The sequence below is a fragment of the Salvelinus alpinus genome, chromosome 27, assembly GCF_045679555.1.
Source record: "Salvelinus alpinus chromosome 27, SLU_Salpinus.1, whole genome shotgun sequence".
Taxonomy (NCBI): Eukaryota; Metazoa; Chordata; class Actinopteri; order Salmoniformes; family Salmonidae; genus Salvelinus; species Salvelinus alpinus.
In genome coordinates, this window is record NC_092112.1 from 47531139 (window position 1) to 47551768 (window position 20630).

The 20630-nt window shown below is 45.3% G+C and overlaps 1 long non-coding RNA gene across 1 annotated transcript; it reads right to left on the bottom strand.

The window, feature by feature from the left end:
- Window positions 1–1093: 1093 nt before the first annotated feature.
- Window positions 1094–17374, bottom strand: LOC139555839 (uncharacterized). Its single transcript, XR_011671031.1, has 3 exons — window positions 17045–17374; window positions 1674–1724; window positions 1094–1402 (listed from the first exon to the last, which is right to left on the bottom strand). It is a non-coding gene; the product is annotated as an uncharacterized lncRNA (long non-coding RNA).
- Window positions 17375–20630: the final 3256 nt, after the last annotated feature.

Here is a 20630-nt window from a genome sequence, read left to right on the forward strand (position 1 = left end):
GGGCGAGCATCTGGCTCATTGGGTATTTCACGTGTTGTGGAACGAGGAGGCAGAAAGACTCCCTTTCCAGTAAGCAGCATGTCAGACACAGACAAGGGGGAGCGGAGGAGTCGAGGCTGACGAAAGAACACAAGAGGAAAAGAGTTTGGTCTTCTAAAGGCTGCCTGTCAAAGGACAGACAGACCAAGAGACAGACTTGGAGGGAGGTAGAAGGAGGTAGGGAAGAAAGGCAGTAGGATGCAGGTCCCGTGTGGCTCAGTTGGTAGAGCATGGCGCTTGCAACGCCAGGGTTGTGGGTTCATTCCCCACGGGGGGACCAGGATGAATATGTATGAACTTTCCAATTTGTAAGTCGCTCTGGATAAGAGCGTCTGCTAAATGACTTAAATGTAATGTAAATGATGCAGGTATAATTGGGGAGACAGAGTGGATTATATTCCGTTGAGCTGCACGTTAAAAGGTGCTTCAGAAACCCAGGGAATGGAAATAAAAGTATTGCCAGGTAACTGATGGTCACAATCGGTGGATTCTAAAGCTACTGTATATAACATAACAAGACACACTAAGTGGATACCAACATCTAGAACATTGCAAAGGCACTGACACAAACACATATGCACATTTGCAACATCTCATGCTGACTACTAAATTAAACAGACAGGACAAAAAGAAAACTAGACTGGCCACAGAAGCCATGGATGATGTACATTAGCCAATCAGAATGCACCATGTCCTTGAGACGCTCCAGGAGCTTGCCATATCACACGTACTTGCCGTACGGTTCTCACTAGAGGCTGTGGAACACTGCAGCGGAACCGTTACAGAGGAAGACAAAACACTGCAGATCAGTTTATATGGACAGGATTAGGCCAAGGGGGTGGTTTATCACAGATACAGTAGATTAGCACATGGAAACTGTATTGAGGAGAGATGGATCAGCTAAGTAAAGGCTTTGGTTTCTGTAGTGATGTCCTGATCAACTCTGTATTTAGCTGGTGAATGGCTTTATGAGTTGTGAGGATGTTTTTCTTTTTGGTACCACTGACTTAAAGGAAAGATCGTGCATCTCAGAGATATTATTTCGATGTGTAGGCGAGCTATTGCCGTTCAAGCAGACAGAAATTCGAACAGTTTGACGTAGCCTTGTGATAAAGTCACTCTGACCACATTGGAAGTTAATAGGAATGTGACTTTTAGATGGTTAAAATGTCTATCATACATGTCAGATTTCAATAATGGCAGATGTCATAACGTGGGAGGTTGTCTTCTCTCGAATGAGCCATCGATCATATTTTTGCAATATTCTACCTCGAGAAATGTGTATTTTAACAGAGGGTCCATGCATTTTCTGCTATTTGTCTTCCTCTTCAGTCCGGGGCAGGAACCAGTTCAGGGAACAGAACTGAAAAAAATGGAATATAATCAGAACCAGCATATTTTATCACGTAATAAACATTCAGGGAAAGGACTTAAAGTCAGGCATACGCCATGTGGATATACACCCACACGTTGCATTCATGCCAATGCCCCAGTGGTGACATTGGGCACCTGGAAAGACTGTGCCTGAGGTGACACATACTGCTACCAAGATCCTTACTTCCTGTGACACATCACAACACATCAAAGGGAGACGCGTTACTACGGAGACCCTGGAGACTGCAGGGCAGTCTTACCTAAAGTAGAAGTGACTGGACAGGTCCATGTTCTGAAAGATCCTCGCGTATCTACAAGGGGAAAAATAAACAGTCACAATCTCTTATAGCTATGGCCAAGACCTAATAGTAGTGCCAGGATTTTTCCTGTCTCATCACCAGTCACATCACCTGAGCTGTCCCTGTTCGGGTCACATAGGAAAAAGTCCTGGAGATATAACATTATACAGTAAGAGCATGTTACCTTATGTCATCTCAATTAAAAGGTGAGACTAGACAAGGCAATATTCATTTCCTGTGGACTGCATATATAGACCCATGTACTGAGTGACCCTTAGCCCTTAGCTGGCCACACTTGGTTAATGGGTCGGTGAAGCCGTCACACCGCACAGCCTTGTGTGAAACGTCAATTACCTAATGATCTCATGGGATGCTTGGTGTGTGTGTGTGTGTGTGTGTGTGTGTGTGTGTGTGTGTGTGTGTGTGTGTGTGCGTGCGTGCGTGCGTGCGTGCGTGCGTGCGTGCGTGCGTGCGTGCGTGCGTGCGTGCGTGCGTGCGTGCGTGCGGAAATTGAGTGAGAGAAAACATTTAGGGAAAGAGGAAAGTGGAAGGAAAGGAGAAAGTCTCCAGTGAAGTGTAGGGTATTTAACTGTCTGTCGACCTATTGTACCTGGCCTCATCAGTATGTATCACATTTAACATTTAACATTTAAGTCATTTAGCAGACGCTCTTATCCAGAGCGACTTACAAATTGGTGCATTCACCTTATGATATCCAGTGGAACAACCACTTTACAATAGTGCATCTAACTCTTTTAAGGGGGGGGGTTAGAAGGATTACTTTATCCTATCCTAGGTATTCCTTAAAGAGGTGGGGTTTCAGGTGTCTCCGGAAGGTGGTGATTGACTCCGCTGACCTGGCGTCGTGAGGGAGTTTGTTCCACCATTGGGGTGCCAGAGCAGCGAACAGTTTTGACTGGGCTGAGCGGGAACTGTACTTCCTCAGAGGTAGGGAGGCGAGCAGGCCAGAGGTGGATGAACGCAGTGCCCTTGTTTGGGTGTAGGGCCTGATCAGAGCCTGAAGGTACGGAGGTGCCGTTCCCCTCACAGCTCCGTAGGCAAGCACCATGGTCTTGTAGCGGATGCGAGCTTCAACTGGAAGCCAGTGGAGAGAGCGGAGGAGCGGGGTGACGTGAGAGAACTTGGGAAAGTTGAACACCAGACGGGCTGCGGCGTTCTGGATGAGTTGTAGGGGTTTAATGGCGCAGGCAGGGAGCCCAGCCAACAGCGAGTTGCAGTAATCCAGACGGGAGATGACAAGTGCCTGGATTAGGACCTGCGCCGCTTCCTGCGTGAGGCAGGGTCGTACTCTGCGAATGTTGTAGAGCATGAACCTACAGGAACGGGTCACCGCCTTGATGTTAGTTGAGAACGACAGGGTGTTGTCCAGGATCACGCCAAGGTTCTTAGCACTCTGGGAGGAGGACACAATGGAGTTGTCAACCGTGATGGCGAGATCATGGAACGGGCAGTCCTTCCCCGGGAGGAAGAGCAGCTCCGTCTTGCCGAGGTTCAGCTTGAGGTGGTGATCCGTCATCCACACTGATATGTCTGCCAGACATGCAGAGATGCGATTCACCACCTGGTTATCAGAGGGGGGAAAGGAGAAGATTAATTGTGTGTCGTCTGCATAGCAATGATAGGAGAGACCATGTGAGGATATGACAGAGCCAAGTGACTTGGTGTATAGCGAGAATAGGAGAGGGCCTAGAACAGAGCCCTGGGGGACACCAGTGGTGAGAGCACGTGGTGCGGAGACAGATTCTCGCCACGCCACCTGGTAGGAGCGACCTGTCAGGTAGGACGCAATCCAAGCGTGGGCCGCGCCGGAGATGCCCAGCTCGGAGAGGGTGGAGAGGAGGATCTGATGGTTCACAGTATCAAAGGCAGCCGATAGGTCTAGAAGGATGAGAGCAGAGGAGAGAGAGTTAGCTTTAGCAGTGCGGAGCGCCTCCGTGACACAGAGAAGAGCAGTCTCAGTTGAATGACTAGTCTTGAAACCTGACTGATTTGGATCAAGAAGGTCATTCTGAGAGAGATAGCAGGAGAGCTGGCCAAGGACGGCACGTTCAAGAGTTTTGGAGAGAAAAGAAAGAAGGGATACTGGTCTGTAGTTGTTGACATCGGAGGGATCGAGTGTAGGTTTTTTCAGAAGGGGTGCAACTCTCGCTCTCTTGAAGACGGAAGGGACGTAGCCAGCGGTCAAGGATGAGTTGATGAGCGAGGTGAGGTAAGGGAGAAGGTCTCCGGAAATGGTCTGGAGAAGAGAGGAGGGGATAGGGTCAAGCGGGCAGGTTGTTGGGCGGCCGGCCGTCACAAGACGCGAGATTTCATCTGGAGAGAGAGGGGAGAAAGAGGTCAAAGCACAGGGTAGGGCAGTGTGAGCAGAACCAGCGGTGTCGTTTGACTTAGCAAACGAGGATCGGATGTCGTCGACCTTCTTTTCAAAATGGTTGACGAAGTCATCAGCAGAGAGGGAGGAGGGGGGAGGAGGGGGAGGAGGATTCAGGAGGGAGGAGAAGGTGGCAAAGAGCTTCCTAGGGTTAGAGGCAGATGCTTGGAATTTAGAGTGGTATAAATTGGCTTTAGCAGCAGAGACAGAAGAGGAGAATGTAGAGAGGAGGGAGTGAAAGGATGCCAGGTCCGCAGGGAGGCGAGTTTTCCTCCATTTCCGCTCGGCTGCCCGGAGCCCTGTTCTGTGAGCTCGCAATGAGTCGTCGAGCCACGGAGCAGGAGGGGAGGACCGAGCCGGCCTGGAGGATAGGGGACATAGAGAGTCAAAGGATGCAGAAAGGGAGGAGAGGAGGGTTGAGGAGGCAGAATCAGGAGATAGGTTGGAGAAGGTTTGAGCAGAGGGAAGAGATGATAGGATGGAAGAGGAGAGAGTAGCGGGGGAGAGAGAGCGAAGGTTGGGAAGGCGCAATACCATCCGAGTAGGGGCAGTGTGGGAAGTGTTGGATGAGAGCGAGAGGGAAAAGGATACAAGGTAGTGGTCGGAGACTTGGAGGGGAGTTGCAATGAGATTAGTGGAAGAACAGCATCTAGTAAAGATGAGGTCAAGCGTATTGCCTGCCTTGTGAGTAGGGGGGGAAGGTGAGAGGGTGAGGTCAAAAGAGGAGAGGAGTGGAAAGAAGGAGGCAGAGAGGAATGAGTCAAAGGTAGACGTGGGGAGGTTAAAGTCACCCAGAACTGTGAGAGGTGAGCCATCCTCAGGAAAGGAACTTATCAGGGCGTCAAGCTCATTGATGAACTCTCCAAGGGAACCTGGAGGGCGATAAATGATAAGGATGTTAAGCTTGAAAGGGCTGGTAACTGTGACAGCATGGAATTCAAAGGAGGCGATAGACAGATGGGTCAGGGGAGAAAGAGAGAATGTCCACTTGGGAGAGATGAGGATCCCAGTGCCACCACCCCGCTGACCAGAAGCTCTCGGGGTGTGCGAGAACACGTGGGCAGACGAGGAGAGAGCAGTAGGAGTAGCAGTGTTATCAGTGGTAATCCATGTTTCCGTCAGTGCCAAGAAGTCGAGGGACTGGAGGGAAGCATAGGCTGAGATGAACTCTGCCTTGTTGGCCGCAGATCGGCAGTTCCAGAGGCTGCCTGAGACCTGGAACTCCACGTGGGTCGTGCGCGCTGGGACCACCAGGTTAGAGTAGCAGCGGCCACGTGGTGTGAAGCGTTTGTATGGTCTGTGCAGAGAGGAGAGAACAGGGATAGACAGACACATAGTTGACAGGCTACAGAAGAGGCTACGCTAATGCAAAGGAGATTGGAATGACAAGTGGACTACACGTCTCGAATGTTCAGAAAGTTAAGCTTACGTTGCAAAAAATCTTATTGATTATATGACTCACTGAGTCATTGGGGATGTAGATCACGTTGGTATTGTCGATCTTCTGTATCGGGGTGTCAAACTCATTCCACGGAGGGCCGAGTATCTGCAGGTTTTTGCTATTTCTTTTCAATTATGACCTAGACAACCAGGTGAAGAGAGTTCCTTACTAATTAGTGACCTTAATTCATCAATCAAGTACAAGATTGGAGTGAAAAACCCTCATACACTTGGCCCACCATAGAATGAGTTGACACATGTTGTATATGGGTTGACCACCAATGTCTGCCATCTTCCTCCGCTTGGTGATCAAGACGATGTAATACCCCTCTAGGAATCAGACAAAACCTGCAAGACCAGGACAATAAATACACATAAACAGCACAAATAAGCCTATTATTACTGTAGCTTACAAGGATACCCCACAGCACCCAGATAACTCGTATGCAACTTTTACCATGAATTTCTCATCCACAATGCTTTTTTTCAGGCCACCTTTTTATATACAGTATCTACTCTCAGCGCAACAAGCAAATGAGTGCCCATCTGTGTGCGTGTGTCTTCATGATACATGAGACCACTTGTTTTTCATGCTGCATGATCACGACACACTCACAGCCTTTTCATCGTCCTTACATAATTCATCGTAACCATCAAAAGTTTTTTGTGAAATCATATTTTCATTGTAGTACACTTTCTCTATTCACAGAGAAGCAGAATATATGTTTTCTGAGAGCTCATTATTGTTTCTCAATCATATTAGTCAGGCCCTTTTCCTTTTATCTCCTCTTGGAAGTCATTGACAACAGCTAGAAACAAAGACTACTACCGCTGTTTCGCTTAGATCAAAGTTGTATAAATGGGGTGGTTGAGGCCAACAAGTAGTGATGGGGGGGGGATACGATTTTTGAAGATATGGTATCGTATTGTTTTTACAATACAACAATATTATTACTGTGCTAGTTGGCTGTACCTGCATCAAAAAAAAGTATTTTTCATTCATAGTTGTTCTCCGACTTCATTTTAAATAGGGAGCCAATTTGTTTTCAGCACTTTTATTTCCATTACTGATCAAAACTTGTTTGCTCATGGCTCTCTTGTCCCTCTGCAGAAGACATATTGTGAGCAATATGTTTGGAACATTGAATCACAATACAGTATCGAATTGAAATACATATAGAATCGTGAGAATCACAATACATATCGTATCGTCACCTAAGTATCATGATAATATCGTATCAATTTCCAGCCCTACCAACAAGTGGGTCACACTTATTATACCCTTTTCACAATACTGAACAGAGCTGAGCTGAGAGGAACCAAGCTATACTTGGGTTTTAGATAAGATTTTATTGTCCTCCAAGGAGGAAATTAATTTCCACATGCTCGTACATAGACATAGAGACCATCAAGAAACCCATACACCCAGTCATAACATTTTCAATAACAAACTTCTCTACACCCAGGACAGATAAAACAGACAGAAGACAAAGACAGCCCATAAACAGTGGAATATAGTCCTTTAGCTGTCACGCCTGCCCCCACTCTTCCCCCCTGGTGCTCGAGGGCGCCAGGCTGCCCTGCATTACGCACTCCTGCCACCATCATTTACGCATACCTGCCTCCCCTCGTCACACGCTTCAGCGATATTGGACTCACTCAATCACCTGTTTATTACCTCCCCTATATTTGTCAGTTCCCCAGCTCTGTTCCCCGCTGCTGGTTTGTCGTCTGTCTTTCTGTTTCCCAGTTCTGACGATGTTCCTGTCCTGTTGCATGTCCGTTCCTAATTAAATGTCAACTCTCCGTACCGGAATTCCTTACATTAGCTGTTGAGGGTGTTTATGGCTGTGGGGATGAAGCTCCTGCTGAACCAGTATCTGTGGCCAGAGGGGAGTCTTTCAAAATAGTGGTAGAGTGAGAGGCTATGGTGGTTTATACTTGTTTACATCTCCTCTATAGTTGCTGGAACTTATCAAGGAAGGACAATGTGAACACACTGGGCTGGGGACAGAATCATTATTCTTTATGGTGAAAATAATCTGGACAGATACTGATATGCCAGGATTTGTGTGTAGCAAGGACATAACAGTTGTTTGATGTTGCAATGGATGGGGAGGTGACCATTGACAGCCTGACCCAGTTCTGCTGTGTTTATATGTTTTCAATTACGGTAATGACAGGGGATGAGACTATAAGTTATTCTACACATGCTCCTGGAGGAAATAGCCTACATGAGATAAACAAGAGGAAAATCATTTGCAGGAGCAGAACAGCACATGACATAAATGCATATGGATAAATTATATGGATAAATGGTATGAGGAATGGGAGGAGAGAGGGGACATTGTGTACATCACAAAGATACCCTAGCCCATTTTCCACCATCACAACCACTCATTTTCTGTCTGTGACACATTGACATGTTTCAACGGTTGCTCATGAAATGACGAGCCGTAAAATACGTCAAATTTGACCGCTTAGGTGGCCGACGTCAGAATCTGGGTTGGTTTCCTAGATCACCATTAAGCTCAATACAGATGACTTCCAATAAATGTTTCTCTGAAGCCCATATCATGCCATGTTACCAATGCAATTGCGGTTGTAATTTCAGCAAAAACAAAACAAATCAAATGTTATTTTCATAAACAACAGGTGTAGACTAACAGCGAAAGGCTTACTTACGCGTCCTTTTCTAACAAGAAAGAGTTAAAGATAAAATATAAACATATATATTTTTAAATAATACACAGTGAATAACAAATAACGAGTAAAAATAACACGGTACACAGGGAGTACCAGTACCGAGTCAATGTGCAAATAAGATTGGGTGTGTGGGTGCGTGACCTTGCTTGTGCACATCTTTGTGTTGCCCTCCCCATTACTGTCTGTAGATCAGTGCTGATAGGAAGATAAGTGGCATTCAAGCTACTATCACACCAATTATCTGTTTGTTTAATACCACAAACACACTGGCCTGGTTAGGGGAAGAGCACCATGATCAAAGCCTCACAACATTGTCAGGTCAAACTACTGACATCTGACCCTCCAAATAAAAGGGTTTGAGTGTGCGTGTGTATGCGTGAAAAAAATGTGAGAGACAGATCATTAGCTAAATGTGAGAGACGCTCCCTTCTCAGGATCCCGTTTTCCCCTCTCTCCTCCGTTCAGTGTGACCTTGATCTCAAAGCTTGACATTTCTCCTAGCAACGTCATCCATTACAGCAGAGAAAATTAGGCTCTCTCCACTCTTCACCATGATGTACTTATTCTTCCCAGGGAAAAAGCAGAAAAAAGGTTCAGACACCGAAATTAGCAATTTAGTAACAAAATTGGCTTTTCAGAGAAAAAAGTTTGGAAACGGTCTGGCAGGAGGTTGGTTCTCCAAATCACTTCAAGTGGGCAACCGAAGGCCTTGAGAGATCAGGTATCGGCGTGTGCTGATGAAAGTAGAAATAGGCATAGAGAGGTGCAAACGATCCTTTGATTGGAAATCTGTCATTCCTCGTCTAGCCTCTCTTTGCCTCAAAGATTTGATGCTATTCCTAAAATGTAAAAAAAATAAAGTATACCAGTCCAGCATCAAAACTAATTTTATTCCACCTGGGATCCGATGGTATCCTATTTTGAACATCTCCAAACACTTCATCCAGGTTAGTACTATAGGCCTCACCCCCACCCCTTCCCTTGAGGTTACTGCTAGGATCACCTATCAACTGAAAAAGTTAGGCTATTGTATGTTTGCTTTAAGTAACATTATGCTGTATACTTTAAAAAATATATGTAACTCATGTTTGAAAGCATCAGTGGGGGGAGTGAAGTTAAGGGAGGGAGAAAAAGGGGTCAAATGTACAATGCCTTAATGTTTTAAGTTACATTTTCTATGAATAAAAATATATAATAAAAAAAGAAATTGGCAGATACTAACATGTCTGTCATGTCTATGGCCAGAAATACATTTGAATGGTGGTGGATTACTCAATCGATTATTGGGTCAACTAGGTAACCCAAAACTACAGTGACAGCATTGATTAGCCTCTTATAAAATAGAACCTGCTAGGAGCCCTAACTGTGTGTCATCTCAGAACCCTTCAAAATACACATTTTGCCACTAACAACTGATTCAGAATCAGCTCTCCTTGCTTCAGTCTTAGTAGCCTTCACATCTCAGCCAAATGTACAGTGCTCACAGACAAGACATGCCCTGACAGGCTCATGGACATTCTTAAAGCAACTGGTAGAGGAGAGGAGTGCCGTTTTTTTTGGACTAGCATTTAGATTTCAGAACACAGAACATTGATAATGACCATAAATTTTAAAATAGATGTACTGTAAAGTCTCTGCTTGTTTGTTTATTTCAGTTTGTTCTGCTGGGTTCACAACAGAGCATCACAAACAGTAAATATATTCCCTCTGCAGAGAACAGAACAGTACATACTGTATCATGTGTATTATGAACAGTAGCCTATAGCCAGAGGAGACATAATGGATGCTCTTCTAAATCAATCAACTCCAGGACTTCATCACGTTCCCATAGCAGCCAGCTACCGTGTACCACATGCATTGGCCATTTAGCAGTGCACCAACACAAACCAATCAAATGTAAATACGATGCACATTCCCCACTCTAGGCTTTAGTATTTACAGGAATGGATGGGAGCATTGGGAGGATGATGATGGATGCAAAGGGAGCTCTCCAGTCGCCACTCTGTACTGTAATTACAAATTAATCAGAATCCTAAGCATTTGATAACAAATAAATCTCCTCCACTCTCATACACTGTGGAAATGCTGACTGCAAGGGACGCGTGTTAATGTACAGTACAGGCTCTCAGCCCTCATAAGCATGGCTGTAACCCGTGCACACCTGGGCCCTGAGGTGTGCTGTGAAACATAAGGGCCGTGGTCGATGCTACTGTAAAGCAGTTGCGTGGCATGCAGCAACTCAATCATCAATAATTGCCAGGTCGTTTGGCTCAGTGCGGTCGATTTTCAGAACACGGTTTTTGGTTTGGGTACGATTGCTCCCCACAAGAAAATATCTCTGGAATCAAATAACACATTAAAGTGTGTGAAAAACGAGAAATCGATAGATACAGTAACATTATGAGCCTCACTCAACAGCGGGATAAAAGCAGTGCTTCGGTCGATGAAAGAAGTACATTTAATAAATGTGATTTATACAGGCCATGCTATTCTCCCGAACACAATTAAGATGCAAGTTAGGAGTATCTTTCTTCTGACCATTATGTGTTTCTGTATTGGTTTGAGATTTGGTGTGGGGACATCCAGTATGTCTGGCCACAATGTCCTGTTCTACCTATCATCGACACCTCTATGTTGTTAATGTCTGAACATCAGTGAACCAACGAATAGGGCAAGGCTAAACTGAAACTCTTCCAGTGTAATCAAAGCTGGTTCTTTACAAAAGTGATCCTCAACCCTAGGCCGTTCTGCTGAGGGCAGGGTTTGCAGGCCCTTGTCTCAGACCAGTACACATATGTGGTGTATTCTTTAGTCAGATTCCAAAATGTTTAGTCTGTTGCAAAACCGTTTGCTCCAAAACGCTTTTCCGTTCTGTTTTCAAATCAAATCAAACTTTATCTGTCACATATATTATTATTATTATTATTATTACATATACCTTATCATGAAATGCTTACTTACAAGCCCTTACCAACAGGGCAGTTCAAGAAAGAGTTAAGAAAATATTTACCAAATAAACTCAAGTAAAAAATAATAATAAAGTAACAATGACAATAACGAGGCTATATACAGGGGGTACCGGTACCGAGTCAATGTGCAGGGGTACAGGTTATTTGAGGTAATTTGTACATGCAGGTAGGGGTGAAGTGACTATGCATATCTAATAAACAGTGAGCAGCAGCAGTGTAAAAACAAAGGGAGGGGGGTGGGTCAATGTAAATAGTCAAGGTTGGTCATTTGATTAATTGTTTAGCAGTCTTATAGCTTGGGGAAAAAAGCTGGTAAGGAGCCTCTTGGTCCTAGACTTGCCGCTCCGGTACCGCTTGCCGTGCGGTAGCAAAACATTCTTTGACTTGGTTAACTGGAGTCTTTGACAATTTTGGGGGATTTCCGCTGACATCGCCTAGTATATAGGCCCTGAATGGCAGGAAGCTTGGCCCCAGTGATGTACTGGGCCGTACGCACTACCCTCTGTAGTGCTTTACGGTCAGATGCCGAGCAGTTGCCATACAACCGTCAGTTGTGATACAACCGTCAGGATGCTCTTGATGGTGCAGCTGTAGAACTTTTTGAGGATCTGGGGACCCATGCCAAATCTTTTCAGTCTCCTGAGGGGGAAAATGTGTTGTTGTGCCCTCTTCACGACTGTCTTGGTGTGTTTGGACCATGATAGTTCGTTGGTGATGTGGACACCAAGGAACTTGAAACTCTCGACCCGCTCCACTACAGCCCCATCGATGTTAATGGGGGGCTAAATTGGCCTGCCTTTCCATGATAAACTCCTTTGTCTTGCTCACATTGAAGGAGAGGTTGTTGTCCTGGCACCTCCCCCCTATAGGCTGTCTCATCGCTGTCGGTGATCAGGCCTACAGCTGTTGTGTCGTCAGCAAACTTAATGATGGTGTAGGAGTCATGGGTGAACAGGCAGTACAGGAGGGGACTAAGTACTCACCCCTGAGGGGTCCCAGTGTTGAGGATCAGCGTGGCAAATGTGTTGTTGCCTACCCTTACCACCTGGGGCTGGCCCGTCAGAAAGTTCAGGATCCAGTTGCAGAGGGAGGTGTTAGGTCCCAGGAACCTTAGCATAGTGATGAGCTTCATTGGCACCATGGTGTTGAATGCTGAGCTGTAGTTAATGAACAGCATTCTCACATAAGTGTTCCTTTTTTCCAGGTGGGACAGGGCAGTGTGGTGTGCGATTCAGATTGTGTCATCTGTGGATCTGTTGGGGCGGTCTGCAAATTGGAGTGGGTCTAGGGTATCTGGGAGGATGCTGTTGATGTGAGCCATGACCAGCTCTTCAAAGCACTGCATGGCTACCGACGTGAGTGCTACGGGGCGGTAATCATTTAGGCAGGTTACCTTCGATTCCTTGGGCACAGGGACTATGGTGGTCTGCTTGAAATATGTAGGTATTACAGACTCGGTCAGGGAGAGGTTGAAAATGTCAGTGAAGACACATGCCAGTTGGTCCGCGCATGCTTTGAGTAATCCGAGTTATCCGTCTTGCCTCGCGGCTTTGTAAATGTTTACCTGTTTAACCTCTCTTGGGTAGGGGGCAGTATTTTCACATCCGGATGATTGCATTTTCCTTTTCGAAATGGGCGGTAATTTAGAATGCATAGCATAGCTTCTCCCTTTGTTCCTCAGTCTTCCCGCTCTTTCACTCAACCCCTCCCCCACTTTTCTTTGTGTAACGAACCGCTATATCGGCATCGTTCACCAGGTCCATCAATGTATGATTCATTCTGTGTATATGTAATTCTGTGTGATTAGTTAGGTATTTAGTAAATAAATAATTTAACCAAATTTTGTATTGCTGATTCAACTTGTTAGCGAGAGTCGTTGAAGAAAACCAAGAATTTACAACTTTCAGATGAGACTGAAATAAGGTGAGGATTAAATATTGACTGCTATTGATGTAAAAGATGACTAGGTCTTTAAGAGTTTATTCGGAAGATAACAGCTCTATAAACATTCTTTCGTGGTGCCCCGACTTTCTAGTTAATTATTTACCTGATTTGCTTAATCAGGTAATATTAATTACAGAGAAATTATTTTATAGAATAGCATGAGATATCACTTAATCCGGCATAGCCAAAGGCTCCCTGTGAGGAATCTAAAATAGGAGGACACCTTCATTTTGAATCAGCCTATATAAATTTGAAAAGCAGATTACATAATATCAAATTTATTATACACATTATTGGAGTTGTAGACAGGAATTATTGGTTGTGCGTGTGTGTGCTCTGGAGAACTCTTCCCCGTGTTGTTCTCTGACGTAGTCAGTGGGTAGCGTAAGCGAATACAGTTCTGTATGAGGGTTGATAAAGCTAATTATAGATATTTGAGAAATAGGGGATAGGCTCGGTCATAAGCCAGCCGATTGAAATTGAGTAGATATTAGCTTGACCAGCGATAATTATCTCTCTGTCTCTCTCGCGCTTCCACGCTGTCACGTTCCTGACCTGTTTTCTGTTGTTTTTGTATGTGTTAGTCGGTCAGGGCGTGAGTGTGGGTGGGCATTCTATGTTATGTGTTTCTATGTTGGTTAATGGGTGACCTGATATGGTTCTCAATTAGAGGGAGGTGGTTTTCATCTCCTCTGATTGAGAACCATATTAAGGTAGGTGGTTTCACATTGTTTGTTGTGGGTGGTTGTCTCCTGTGTCTGTGTATGTTGCGCCACACGGGACTGTTTCGTTTGTTTGTTTGTTCGTTCGTTCGTTCGTTCGTTTGTGTAGTCATTTTTCCTGTTCGTGCGTTCTTCGTGTTATGTAAGTTCGTTTGTTCAAGTCTGTTGTCTACATCGTTTATTTGTTTTGTAGTATATTATTCAAGTGTTATTTCGTGTTTCGTCATTTTCATTTGAATAAATATTATGTCTACCTTCAACGCTGCATTTTGGTCATCTGATCCTTCTCTCCTCTCCTCGTCCGAGGAAGAGGAAGACGACAGCCGTTACACACGCGAGTAGACCACGGTGCATTTCGTTGTTTGCCGCGAGTTCCGGTTAAAACATTGTCAAATAACGCCGAAAAGGGTTTGAACATAATGTTACGAGTAAAACCTTCCCCTTGCTAATGGAATCCTAACGGCCATTTTGTTTCTTGGGCCACGTTGAAATTCCTCCGCCTTGCGGAACGGAAGTCCCGCCCCGGGTCCTTCCGCTTGATTTCAGCGTGTCCCAGCAGTGACCTCTGAGGAATCACCAGTCAGGTGACACTCAGGTCGTTGCTTACGATATCCAGACGGATATCGATGTCTCATTCAATTGAACTAATAAGTCAAATTGCCAGACTTACAATCTCAAGTGGATCTTTTAAATAATATCCAAATTGATTCGTTTTCTAAATGGGACACTGTAAACTTTTTCCAAACTAACCTAGATGAAGCAAATTCTCAGGTTATGTAACGCTCGTCGTTAGGTGGAAGAGAGGAGGACCAAAGCGCAGCGTGGTACGTTTCCATATTTATTGGAAACACTTAACAACATGAACAAAAACAATAAACAGAAAATGAAACTAACGACGCTACAGACCTGAACATGTGAACATAGAGACAACGAAGAACGCAATGAACAGGAACAATCACCCACAAACAAACAGTGAAAACATTCAACCTTAATATGGTTCCCAATCAGAGACAATGACAAACACCTGCCCCTGATTGAGAACCATATTAGGCCAAACAATAAACCCAACATAGAAACACACAACATAGAATGCCCACCCAGCTCACGTCCTGACCAACTAAACAAGACTGAACAAAGGTAATAAGGTCAGGAACGTGACAGTACCCCCCCCCCCCCCAAGGTGCGGACTCCGGCCGCAAAACCTGAACCTATGGGGGAGGGTCTGGGTGGGCATCTGTCCACGGTGGCGGCTCTGGCTCTGGACGTGGCCCCAACCCCACCATAGTTAATCCCCGCTTCCGTAGCCTCCTCTTAATGGCGACCCTCCATATTAACCCCACCGGACTAAGGGGCAGCACGGGACTGAGGGGCAGCACGGGACTGAGGGGCAGCACCGGACTGAGGGGCAGCACCGGACTGAGGGGCAGCTCCGGACTGAGGGGCAGCTCCGGACTGAGGGGGAATTCCGGCATCGCCGGCGTGACAGGTAGCTCTGGCAGCTCCTGGCTGACTGACGACTCTGGCAGATCCTGGCTGACTGACGGCTCTGTCAGCTCCTGGCTGACTGACGGCTCTGGCAGCTCCTGGCTGGCGGCTCTAGCGGCTTCTGACTGACGGACGGCTCTAGCGGCTCCTGACTGACGGACGGCTCTGAAGGCTCAGGACAGACGGGCGGCTTTGAAGGCTCAGGACAGACGGCGGCTCAGACGGCGCTGGGCAGACGAGCAGCGCAGGCGGCACTGGGCAGACGGACAGCTCAGACGGCACTGGGCAGACGGGCAGCGCAGGCGGCGCTGGGCAGACGGACAGCTCAGACGGCGCTGGGCAGACGGGCAGCTCAGACGGCGCTGGGCAGACGGGCAGCGCAGGCGGCGCTGGGCAGACGGGCAGTGCAGGCGGCGCTGGGCAGACGGGCAGTGCAGGCGGCGCTGGGTAGACGGGCAGTGCAGGCAGCGCTGGGCAGACGGGTACACCTGTAGGGAGGAGACGGAGAGACAGCCTGGTGCGTGGGGCTGCCACAGGACCCACCAGGCTGGGGAGACCTACAGGAGGCTTGGTGTTAGGAGGAGGCACCTGAAGGACCGGGCTGTGGGGGAGCACTGGAGCTCTGGTGCGCAGCCTTGGCACCACTCCCCCAGGCTGGACTACTACTCTAGCCCGGACCCTCCAGAGTGCAGGCACAGGTTGAACCGGGCTGTGGGTGAGCACTGGAGATCTAGTGCCTACTACGCGCACCTCTCCCTTAGGCTCCACTCCCACATTTGCCCGGTACGAGCGGAGCGCAGGCATAGGACGCACTGCACCCTCCCAGCGCCCCGGAGACTCAGCACGCAGAGCCGGCGCAGGATACCCTGGACCGAAACTGCGTACCGGAGACCAGACGCGCTGAGCAGGCACAATACGCCCTTGCTGGATGCCCATACTCACATGACACTTTCGGGGGGCTGCCCTATAGCGCACCGGGCTATGGGCACGCACTGGCGACACCGTGCGCTTAACCGCATAACACGGTGCCTGACCAGTAACGCGCTGCTTATGATAAGCACGCAGAGCCGGCGCAGGATAGCCTGGACCGAAACGGCGTACTGGAGACCAGACACGCTGAGCAGGCACACTACGCCCTGGCTGGATGCCCACACTCACATGACACTTTCGGGGGGCTGCCCTATAGCGCACCGGGCTATGGGACAATAGCCAACCACACAGCAGCATTGATTCATGCACGTTAGCGATAGCGAATAAACCAGCAAAAGATATTACATTTTTCACTAACCTTCTCAAAACTTCATCAGATGACAGTCCTATAACATCATATTACACAATACATATATGGTTTGTTCGAAAATGTGCATATTTAGCGGCACAAATCGTGGTTATACAATGAGAATAGTAGCCAAACTGCAAACAAAATGTCGGGAGACATCTTGGGAGAGGCACCTAATCTAATCAATAACTAATCATAAACGTGACTAAAATATACAGGTTGGACAGCAAATGAAAGATACATTAGTTCATGCAACCGCTGTGTTAGATTTTTAAAATTAACGTTACTACGACATACAGCGTGCGTTAAAGTGAGACCGCACCGAAATTAATGGCGGAATAATAGTTTAACATTTTTCAACAGAACAACAAATTAACATCATAAATAGTTCTTACTATTTGAGGAGCTTCCATCAGAATCTTGTGCAAGTTGTCCTTTGTCCAGAATAATCGTTGCTCGGTTGTAGATTGTCGCCTTCAACTTTGGAATTAACAGCAAACATTAGCCATGTGGTGAAAACGTGTCCAACACCATAACGCAGCACAAACAAAATACCGAAAATCGCAATATACTAATATAAACTGATATAACTCGGTTTAAATTAACTACATTATGATGTTTTTAACACCTATATCGAATAAAATCAGAGCCGGATAAATCTAACTCCTATAAGGAGAGCTTTTCAGAATGCAATCCTGAGGTCTGTCTCGCGTCATGACGAACGTTGAAAAGATTGCACCCCCGGTTCCAAGAGCTTTTGTACGGCCTCAGATCTACCTAGACACTCCATTCCAATTCTCACTGCTTACTGACATCTAGGGGAAGGCGTATGCAGTGCATGTCGACCCATAGATTACATGCAAATTAATAAACTGACCCTGGAACAGAGTGCCCGATTTCAGATTTCTCACTTCCTGACAGGAAGTTTGCTGCAAAATGAGTTCTATTTTACTCACAGATATAATTCAAACGGTTTTAGAAACTAGAGAGTGTTTTCTATCCAATAGTAATAATAATATGCATATTGTACGAGCAAGAATTGAGTACGAGGCAGTTTAATTTGGGAACTAATTTTTACAAAGTCGAAATGGCGCCCCCCTATTGAGAAAAGGTTCAATTGATCAATCAGTAAAATTTTGTTTTTGCAAAACACATTCAGTAACCCCGCCTCCAGCGGGAATCCAATGTGGCTTCGGCCTTAGGGAGAAGTGTACCATATTGCTGAATGTACTCTAACATCTGAACTACGGTCTCCACTTATGATATCCAATCAATGGAGATTGTATGGATTATCGTCTCATTCAAGTTAAATTGTTGAACATACCTTAATGTTCTTCCAATCAAATGAGACAATTTTAAACATCCCATATTAACCTGGATGAACTAACTTCTCAGGCAAATTAAAGTTTAATTCCCAGATAGCCTATCCATGTAGGATTAATCATTATCATTGATTAATTCATTCAATTTGCTTTTGCAAATTCATTCACGTCCAACTTCCACATTACTGGTACAGTATTGATGGTTCGGTAACATCTATAAATAGATTAAACTTGTTGTCACGTTCTGACCTTAGTTCTTTGGTATTTTCTTTGTTTTAGTATGGTCAGGCCGTGAGTTGGTCAGGGCGTGAGTTGGGTGGGTTATCTATGTTTGTGTTTCTATGTTGGGTTTGTCGTTTGGCCTGATATGGTTCTCAATCAGAGGGAGGTGTTAGTCATTGTCTCTGATTGGGAACCATATTTAGGTAGCCTGTTTTCTGTTGTGTTTTGTGGGTGGTTGTCTTCCGTGTCTGTGTGTTCCACACGGAACTGTTTCGGTTTTCGTTCGTTCAATTTATTGTTTTGTATTTCAGTGTTCAGTTTGTTCTATTAAAGTTTCATCATGAACACTTACCACGCTGCGCTTTGGTCCTCCTCTCTTTCTCCAGACGAAGATCGTTACACTTGTCTTTGCAGCTTCCAACGAATTCCAAACCGAAAATTTGCAAAAATAGGAAAACTTTTCCCCAAAATGTTTCTAATAATGTGCAAGCTATCAGAGGAGGTGGTCACCACTCCTCCGCTAATTAGTGAACCGCCACCCATGAAAGGATTGATCTCTGACCTCAGCAGCGATACCAACCCTAAATATGCAATTAGCGAAAAAAACGCCAAAATTGCGAATGCTCTCCGAAATCTACCATCAAACACAGGCTTTGTGACAGTTCTCTCAACTTTAGCACTTATGTATTGCCATCAAAGACTGGCATCGGTCCAATACCATAGTGCACAGCTGAAGCACGTGCAAGACATGGCTAACATGAGGGGACAGGTGGAGAGAACTGAGCAACTATTGCCAAAAGCAGGAAATGAAAACATTCTGCTAGTCGAGGAACTGCGTTTGAAATCTGAACAATTAAAAGTATTTGCAAATACTTATGACGATGAACGAGCACAAACTCTCCAACAAAATCGTTTTCTCCAGGAACAACTCGATTTAGCCAAAACTAAATACGATGTAGTCCACTCCAAACTAGATAAATCTGTTGAGTTATCTACAAACAGGAGCACGCAATTTGATAACATGCGGGCAGTTTTGTTGAACGTTACTCAAGGTAACAATGTTCTACTCCAAATTCTGAAGACCAAAGATGATCAGTTAACTTCTCTAGGGTAGGGGGCAGCATTCGGAATTTTGGATGAATGCATGCCCAAATTAAACTGCCTGCTTCTCGGGCCCAGAAGATATGATAAGAATATAACTGGTAGATTTGGATAGATAACACTCTAAAGTTTCCAAAACTGTTAAAATAGTGTCTGTGAGTATAACAGAACTGATTTGGCAGGTGAAAACCTGAGACAAATCCATTCAGGAAGTAGTTTTTCGGGGGGTTTTGTAGTTTTCTATTAAATGCCATTACAGTATCCATTGACTTAGGACTCAAATTGCAGTTTCTATGCCTTCCACTAGATGTCAACAGTCTTTAGAAATTGTTTCAGGCTTGTATTCTGAAAAATGAAGAAGTAAGAGCAGTCTGAATGAGTGGACCCTAAAGTGTCACAAAGCTTTTTTATGCGCGAGACCGAGAGATTGCGTTTCTTGTTTACCTTTTAAATTGACGACGTTATTGTCCGGTTGAAATATTATTGATTATTTAGGCTAAAAACAACCTGAGGATTGAATATAAACATCGTTTGACATGTTTCTATGAACTTTACGGATACAATTTGGTTTCTTTTTTCTTCCTGTTTTGACTGCGTTTGAGCCTGTGGATTACTGAAGAAAACGCGCGAACAAAACTGAGATTTTTGGATATAAAGACACTTTATCGAACAAAAGGAACATTTATTGAGTAAATGAATGTCTGCTGAGTGCAACCATATGAAGATCATCAAAGGTAAAGGATTAATTTTATCTCTATTTCTGACTTGTGTAACTGTTCTACTTGGCTGGTTACTATTTGTAATGATTTGTCTAGTGGGCTATGTTCTCAAATAATCGTAAGGTATGCTTTCACCGTAAAGCATTTTTAAAATCTGACACCGTGGTTGGATTCACAAGAAGTTCATCTTTAAACCTATGTAAAATATGTTTTGTTTTCTGAATTTTTATAATGAGTATTTCTGTATTTGAATTTGGCGCCCAGCAGTTTCACTGGCTGTTGAAGAGGTGGGACACTAACGTCTCACGTACCCAAGAGAGGCTAATGAACACAATGACTAAGTTTGATGACAAATCAGCAGAACTCATTGAAGTCGCTGACCAAATGAATGTTGAGAGAACTCGGGTGATGAAGATGGAAATTTTGATTTCTAAGCAAGCGGAAGAAATCTCATCACTGAATCTCTCGAGACCTCTATCTGCAAACTATGACAGATAAGTTTGAGACCGAAAGGAGCAAGTGCGACACTCACGTGTCCAAAATCAGTACTCTAAATGCTCAAGTGGACTCTGCAATGCAGCGGAATACCACCCTTAGGTACCATCTGGAGGAAGTCC